We start from the raw sequence: 9,344 nt of genomic DNA, 5'->3' as shown, positions 1-9,344 counted from the left end.
TTGGTACAACGACTGTTAGGAGGCCTTTTAGAAGCGGATCCTTCAGAGTTTCGCCACGTGATACTGTAACAGGTAAAAAAAAAAAAAAAAAAAAACAACGGCACGGTTTGAATTCACGGTGTAGAAAAGTACTTGACCTAGATGTAAAAATTTCCGTTATATAATTCGTTGCGAGTGAAGGTATCGCGTCAGCTGTCTATACCCATTCGGGCTCTTCCACTTCTTCGAGCACTCTGAATAGGACGGAGGCAGTCGGAGGTTCCAGTTCCATAGTATCGAGTCTGGAGGTCGGGAGGGCGAGAAGGTGCCGGCGAGAGGAGGAGGCTGGCGGCGACGGCGAGATCGTCTCCGTATCAATGCGGTGGAGATTGACAGGGCGAGCTATGATTAACGATGCCGAACTCCTCGACCGCCTCGCCTTGCCTCGCCTCGCGCCATTCTCCACCCCCGGCACCACGTGGCATAGCGGACCAGGCCAACCACCCAGCTAACACCCCCGGGGAAGGAGGAAGAAGGAAAGAGGAAAGAGGAAAGAGGAAAGAGGAGTGGTGTTCCGCCGCGGTGAGAAGTAAACACGTTACACAAACGAACGCAGGATCAATAGTGGAACGAACAAACGAACCAGCGAATGACTGCTGAGGAAGACACCAAGCCTCGGTATCTCGGTGATCCCTTTCCAAATGTCGCGCTTTTGGCACACGTTCTACAAGCTTGTCTTTCCTGAAAGAGTTCAGCCTATTTAAAAAATACCCAGTCAAACGAAAAATTGTTCCAAGCGTTCGTTGCACCGCGTCGGCTTATCCGAGAAAGGAGCTGCGGGATAAAATGGGTGAAGTGCCAAGAGCGTGGAGCAAACGAAGTTAATGCGGGTATCGCGTGCGCCGGAAGCTCCCTGATACCTACGTAGGTCCGACGCTCGAGGAGAAAGAGAGAGAGAATCGCGAAGTCAGCGAGAGGGAGGCAGAGGGAAAGCACAACCCTGTTCTCACCCCCTGTTCGGAACGCGGTAACCGAGTGAGGAAGAGAGAGACAACGGCCACTCCCTGTCTTCGCACGCACCTTTTTGCCTCAGCCGTACAATTCCTTCGGTGCAAAATTGCGAATTACCCCCGCCTCGTTTGTAATTATGTATACACTGAGTAACAGGCTGTGCAGTCGACCATTGCCACCCTAACAACATCTTTTCAATCAATCGCAGATCCAGATACTGTGATAATTTCAAACACCAGCGTCCAGCCGGCTGTCTCTTTTCACGTTGCATTTCAAACACTTTAATTTTTTATTTTTTTACGTTATTTACTTCGCAAAATTGGCACATGTTCTTGTTCTTTTGTAAATAAGAATATCCAGAGTCAAAAAAGGTGGTAAGAAAAAACTTAAAAAAAAGAAGCTGAAACATCGACTTCCCAATAATTAAATTAACAAAATTCTTGGGAACTCTCGCGCGCGATTTCGTGGCGAGTGAAAATTGCGGCAGGTAATGAGAAAAAAGTACGAAATAAAAATGAGTAAATAAAATGGGGAGTTAAACTTTTACTAAACACACATCGCGAGCCGTGATGAGGATCATTCAGCGGTGATTCCAAGGAGTTCGTTTATTCAAACGTCGATGCTCGGATCGCGGGCAGTCCGGCACGGGCCTGCAGCCGCGGAGAAGCCAGCAATGCATCGTTAGCGGGCCTGACCAACAGATAAATGACGCGGTCGCCTCACATCTGACGTGAATGAAGCCGGGATGGCTTGCCTACACGGCCTGCACGACGCCACGCCGGCTTCGGCGATCGCAATAACTACCTAATGATATATCGAACGCGACCAGCGAGGCCACTGTAATTTAAATGCACCTACGCGATTCAATTAATTAAGTGACCACTGCCGCTGATGGAAAACCGGCCAATAACTTGAAGGCCAGTGTATTCGTAGGACGCGAATATCCATTGCCGATGTGTCGGAATGCAAGGACAGTTTATTATCTACTTTGTAGAACGGTGAGGTAATTTAAAACACTATGAAATTCATTTCTCTCTATAAAAATTGCCCTATTAATAAACGAATGAAACAAATTTTCAACTACATTATTCGATTGCACTATTTGCTTACGTTCAAACTTGATCGTGCGTACCTGAAGGTTCCAAGTAGACTTCCAGCCCTGGTAATTTTATTCAAAGGAAGGCAAAATTGATTAAAGTCAAGAGAGATATGCAGGTGAGTCTAATCACGCGGGAGCAGCGGGAGGTGGTCAGTTGGAGAAACCCTTGGATGGGGTCAGTCTCGTCTTGCCACAGTTCGTTATCTCTGCGAGGCGAGTTTTTGCCGAGGTGCGTTTCGTTTTTTTTTTTCTTTCCTCCTTTTCTCTTCATCTTTTTCTTATACGCAGGCAAATTGCGCTTCCGTTTTAAACTGTTAAGTCGTTAAAAATGACCAGACACGCGGTTGATCTGGCGGCCTTACTGCTGCACCAGCAGGTTAAGCCTCTCGCGTAATTACGTACTTGAAAAGTAATTTATTAACTTCGGATAGCCATCGTATAGAAAAAGAAAAAAAATTAGAACACCCCTTTCTTCCGTTCTCCAACACGTTGCTAACCGAATATCTGCATAATGCAATCAGGCCACCTTTGCCAGTCTTCTCCCGGTCACCAGAAATTGATAATCGTTGATTGGGGTCGTTGTTTACACCGGTCGACACGAATTTTGACTCTGGGCTCCAGATGTCAAATGTCGATTTTTTCTACGCAACTAACAAATGAAAAAATAATTTTATCAGATAAAGCTTGTTTTCGTGGAAACGAGAACGATATTGTAGATTTTAAGAAAACTTACCCATTTTCTTAAATGTTTTTTGTAAATAACAACTAAACAAACTTCAATTTCACACTTAAATCACTGTTATACAAAAATAATAACTAATAATAAACTGCAAATGTAAAAGAATTGATAAAGAAAGTTTAAAAATGAATATTTTTTGTACTTCTTCTGTTTTCGTATGGACTTTCACGTATCAAACCCGAAACGTAATCTCTCATCACCCTCTCATTATACTGCCCCTGATAACATTAATAACGACAACATCCGTCAAATCTTGATGAAAACGTTTTCCTCTTTCTTCCTCATAGGCATCCATATCAACTATCAACAAAAACTTCGAGACTCATTTAACACCGTAAAAGAGACAAAAACAAACTTTATAAGTAACGAATAAAGGTTTTCGTTTATTATCCGATGTATAGAATCTAAATTCATTTATCCTAATAAAAACTGAGAAGAAGAAAAAGATAGTTTCACCTGTATTATATCTCGATTGTTACGTGTCCAAAGTGCAGAAAGCTTTCGACTACGATATGGACCAGCCTCAAGACCAAGAGACTTCTAAAACGAGTGACAAGACGTACGATTCAGTGGTCGATGCACCTGTATTCGACATCTTGACCTGGAAGGGGGCGCAAATTTTTGTTACAACGGGGTTTTGGGGTGCGGAGAAAGTGCCGATTGCCTGACGGGGGGTTGGGGATGAAGTTGATACGCACGAGCGCAGCCATGCCCAAATAGAAATTCAATTGATCTTGTCCAGCAGTGTCGGGCAATCTATCTTGCTCCTTCGACTCGGTCTCTGGGTCCGCGTCTACCGCGGGCGTCCCCACGTCGCCGTTGTCGCGACGAAGCTTCGTATAGTCGGACGGTTCCGTCGTCGTCGGGGCGCAATGGAAAAAAAGGGGACAGCTGTCCAGCCGACCGCCAAACTAGCCATTAATTACCCGCTCCGAAAACCCACTTACACTCATCCACTTGTTTGTCCTCTCTTCTTTATATTTATCCACCCGTCGCGCGTCCTCCGCGTCTTGAAACCGGATAAAAATTGTTCTGCCAAACAGGACCGTTCGGTTGGTATAAACCGGCGTAACGGGCGAACGGAAATCTGCTCGACCTATCTCAACCGTCGCAAGCATTCAACTCGCGCACCTTGATCCTTATTAATAAGAAGCGCGTAAAGAACGACCGAAAGTCCTGCGGGAGCAGGTGACTGCGTTTAACATTTCGAGGATCGTTCCTTATTGCGTGGGACACGCGTGGAGAAAGTTTACTGGTCAAAGAACAGCGCCTAGGACTCCTGTCTTTTTTATGCTCAACGTCTTGCATGGGCGTAGACGCTAATTGAGATACCGCCGCCGCGTTTTGTGTACGAAATAATTATCACGCTAATCGGAGAATCGTGAAAAGTTCGACCGTGACTAATCTGCTCAACAGATAACACGTGAAACGGTGATTGAACAAATTGGGCGAATCCTTTCATTGTAATAAGGCGTTGATAATTACTCTTCAAGCTAAATTATCATTAAAGAAAATTTAAATACAAAGACCACTTTATTCTAGACAAAACCTTATAATACACATCGTATGCCCGCAGAGTGCGTACACAGCGTATGTTTTTAATCACCCTTGTTATTTTCGCTGATAAAATGAAAACATTACGTCAAATTGTATGCGTAATTAACCATACTAAAAGACTGTTCGCGATGAACGAGACGCAACTTTTTTCTTTCTCTTTTATATACGAGCGCGTTTTCATCTGACAATGAATAGCAAAAGTGCATTTTTTCAAAATCAGAAACGATCACCTAAGAACCATGGATATGCTCTAATTATCGGACCCAAATTTTCAGTCACATCTGAATATCAGATCGTTTTAATTGTATTTCAATATACAACTCCCGGGTGAGCATCGTGGCCAGCTGTACGAAAGACCCAGATTGCAGGGTGTTGTTGCACCAGAGATTTCAACGATGAAGTCAAACCGGAGTACAAATGGTTTTGGTCGGATCCCTCGCAGTGTCTGCGGGCAGATCGCCGCCCCATTTTATCATCGTAATCGAGCTGGGAACGACGAGCAGCATGCAGTGCAGCGCAATGGGTCAATCGACAATGGGCGTCGGTGATCAATGGGCTCTTAGGTGGACAGTGGCCGGATAAACTGTTTAATGGCATCCGTAAGAGTCGGTAAAACTCCAGACGTTCCGTATCTTCCGTTGACACTTGTAATCCAGGAGCTTGAGCAGCTCGAGCGCCTCTTGTGAAATGGAAAATCGAAGATCCGTGTAGTCGAAGGCGATATCGCGTGTTAAGTAGAGGCATTAAAAACTTCTTAAAAGAGTTTGCTCCTTCATCCGGCGCTGCCGCGCGATTCCGAGGCCCGAAAAGCGCGGAGCTGAGCTCAGTTTTGGTCCGGGAAAGATTTCCGAGGCGGAGGAGAGCCGAAAGGCATCGTCGAGATTATATGGGCCGCGACGATGCGTACGAAGATGTCATCTCAGGCGTCCAGATTTCGTGCATGTGCCACGTGACACGCTCGGTTTCCGTCCGCACCTCGCGCCATTATTTGTTGCTTCCGTTCCTCGGGGCTATTCTGAACCACATCCTTCGTTTCGAATATTCCTTCCTCCGACAAACGAGCAGGCTACGATTGTACCACACAGTTTTGCGATTTATCCTCACCCTGGTTAGTTGCGCGAAAAACCGTCCCCGTCAAGTGAGAATTCTAAGAAAGTAAGAAATGAACAAGGTTCATCCTTTGTTCTCGTCTAACGCCTTAAGAACTTAAACAGCTAAACTGCAGTTTATTCAGTAACAAGGAGAGGTCCGCGATAAAAGTGAAGCTTTGCAGTATTCGATTTGCGGAAGGCTTAAGCCGTGCAAACTTTTCAGCAATTCAATACTGATTGTGAGTGTCATAGTATTCCGATTCGATAAAAAAAAAAAAAAATTGCCACTTGCAGAACCGGATAACGTGATTGTAAAGTATGAGATGTAGGTGAGCGCACGTTACGGACATCGTCCTTGTTCGTTGTTGGTTGTTCAGGATAAGAATAATTCTAGCTAGCGGGAGCGCGCTGTTTATCAGTCGGGTTAATCGAACGATTAATGATTCTGTAAATTTAAAAATCGAGGTATAAAGGCGAGGGCTGGTTGGCCGAGCTTGTTAGTTCGTGGTCCCGTGCGTTCAAATAAACGAGTCACTTTGACCGATTGACTAATTATCGGCTGGGCGGTCGCGGCACTATCCACGACGCCGTTAGTATCTCTATAAAAGATTTCGTACTTTAAATTTTAATCTAAAGGATGTTCAACGATGTCGAGTACCCGCCGTTCAACAACACCGATATCCTTTATCGAGTTCGACTTATTCCGCCACTTTACAGTGAACGTGCCTACAGGTCGAACGCTTTCAACGAAAACGCGTGGCTAATTTCATCCCCGAAAGTCCAACGAGCTCGGCATGGAATGCAACAAGGATAACAGGTATAAATTTCTTATCGAATCATTTTTTCGAAAATAGAGAAAAAAAAGCAATAAGAAAACAAGCTCGGACTTGGGTACCAAAGATTTTGCACTTTCCGTTAATCGGCTTTCGCGAGTACTCGACGAGAGACGCATCCACGTGTGTAAAAAGAGCTTTCGAAACTTTTGAGAGGCGTTGTACGAGCAATGCCACCCTTGGGAGATATCGAAGAACCGTGATGGAACGACCCGAGACGCGTTAAATATCGAGTCAGCCAAGAAAGCGGCCGCTCCGAGGTGGGATATAACGAGGGCACGTTGCAAGTCTGCCGAGCGCACACTTTGCCATGATCAGGGCTGCTCATTAGGCGCGGATTAATATGGTGCTGTCATGGAACGGAGAGCTTACCTACCTACACGGGAGCCGAAGCAGCCGCCGCTGTCTTGTTTCACGGAATACGAGGCATCACGATTATACCGGACCAATTTTTCCCGTAAGGCCAATTAAACGGAGCCTCCGATGCCACGGCGACATTGTGAATCAAAGAATTTGGAAAATGAACTGACGGATAAATTTTCCATCCGAGCATCGATTCGTCGACTTTTTCAAAACGACGCGCCTTGCCTAGCCTACGAAAGTGAGGAGATTCAAAGTTTTATTCGGGATTTCGGACGAAATCAAGACCTCGGTCTCGGGGGTGGAGAGCGAGGGGCGGTAGAGGGGCGTGGGGGTAATGGCGTGTGCGTTATGCTGATAAATCGTCGACCCTGGCGCGTCAAAGCTGACTTCGAGCTGACGGGGATCTTGGTGGTGGACGCCTATGTACTTCCTCTGCCCTATCTACGTCGGGCTTTGGGCTCCTAGGTACATAGGTACAGGAGGTTCGTGTTTCATTTCCCGTGTTATTAGGTGTTGACTTTGCATGCGGGCCGGTGGTAGGATAAAAAAAAACATCCCCGCGGACTCGGCTCGGGTGAGCTTTTGCCGCGGTTGGAAAGTTTGTTGCAGTTCGATTCGCGGTTATTGTTAAAACGAAGAAAAGGGCGACTCGGATTCTTCTCAAGTTTATAATTGCTACAAGTTTATCGGAGCTTCGGGCAACGAACAAAACCGTAATTGAAAGACAATGAACGTAAAACGATTAGGAATAGAATGGATTTTGTTGGCACAACGGAGTCTGGAATAATAGACGTCGAGGTAAGGCCTGCGCGTAAACGCGGTGTGTCGTAGAAGGCTTGATTAAAATTCAAGGAAACATGACGAGAAGTATTCACGCTCGATCTTCACCTCGAGGCCGTTCCTCGGCTCGCGTCGATCAACGCCGAGTGTCGGATAATCCGGGCCCCGGCTGGCTGCGAGAGTGGATCAAAGAAGGGCTGAAGCTACCGGGGCAAACAGTCGACGCGCGACTCGATCGGAGGGGAAGAAACTGCCGCCGTTGGCAAATATTTGCGACGATCTCGACTCGCGCGAAATCCCGACCTTCTGCGAGCCGGTGATAAGGCGTCGCCGCGTCGAGGAGCCGCACCTGAAATCGAGGAGGTGCCTGGATGACCGGCACTTTTTGAAGCAGCCTCCGATCCCGCGGTCCACTGCCCTCGGTGAAACGATACCTGCACTCGATAGCGTTACACGACACGGGAGACGCGGCCCGCAGGAACGAAAGAAGCGGAAGAGTTCCTGGAACCTCCACCGAGACCAAGAGCAATGATCCGGCGGTCCGGCGTGTTCGGTCCCCGCGTGATACGCGTGTACCCCGCATCACCGATTTCTGGTTTCTTCCCCCCTCGGTCCCCCGGAGAAGGAATCCCCCGCCTCGTATAACACGGAACTCCATTAAACTAGCAAAAACTTGAGGGCCTTCAACCCTTCGGGCCTCTCGTATTCCAAGAAGATGTTTTTACAAGCTCGAATCTGTTTATTTTCCTGATATTTGTTTTTCTCGATGTATGGTTCGGTTTGTGCACGTTGTTAGTGTAGTTATTCGCTAGGCGGAGAAGAAGAATCTACGATGCATGAACAATTAATCCACAGATTCATGCACTTTTAAATACAATTATGTATAAACTATCTGAGAAAAATTTCATAAAAATTTTCCGAACTTGTTATACGACGTATAGACATCATTCTTGAACAATCAGAATACCTCGTACAAATTTAAATCTTGCACATTACTCGATCAACAGTCTTAACCTAACCGAGAGATGTTTTGAACTAACAGCAATATGTCTAGTGCCTACAAGAATGTCAAATAATCAAAATACAAATTGATCAGAACTGTTTTTTACACGTCGCAACTATCATTCTTCTCCTAAATAATCACCATATGACTGATAATCTGTGTTTTTTCCGTTGGTCAGAGTTGTTAATTATTTATCCCGATCACCTGAAATCCGTATGTAAAAACAAGCGAAGATTGATTCGTGAACTTTTTGCAACGAGATGAAAATAGCCGCGTTTCAGCATCGTTTTGCTACATGACGGGATGGCTCGTAGACCTATAGATAGTTGTTACACGTGCGGCGATGGTGGGGAGGAATCAATCATGTTTTTATTGAGCGGTACACAGTTAATCATGTAATTATCGAGGCGACGCTAGCGGCACGGAGACAAAGCGGATCATGGACCACACAGAAGGCCGTCCAGGTTCACCGGCAGCTCTGCCCTATCCCGCCGATGCCTTTCCCGTCCCTCCGCATAGCCCACCTGACCGACTACTTCTGCTAATAGATTTACTTCTTGTTCTGGTCTTTTTCCGTTATTGAATAGCGCCTGTACAAGAAAACCGGTACCCTTTTCTCCCTGTTGCAAAATTTCCGAATTTACACCCCCAATAATCGCAAAGCAATTGCTCATCCAGTGTTTTTTACCTTCTCAGACTAGTTTCTTTTATTATGTCAATAACAACGATGACTAGAGAGAATTTTGTGCAGGAATATAAACGGGTTTTCATTTCCATTTTTTTAAGTCATGTTGCGAGATCGCCGACGTTGTAGACAGACAAGCGAGGGAGTGGTAGTGGTAAGGCATTACCTGTTTAATGCGAAGCTCTTTAGGCTCAGCTAATTAAT

This window comes from Neodiprion virginianus, chromosome 1, assembly GCF_021901495.1.
Source record: "Neodiprion virginianus isolate iyNeoVirg1 chromosome 1, iyNeoVirg1.1, whole genome shotgun sequence".
NCBI lineage: Eukaryota > Metazoa > Arthropoda > Insecta > Hymenoptera > Diprionidae > Neodiprion > Neodiprion virginianus.
Note: the sequence above shows the minus strand (reverse complement) of the source record.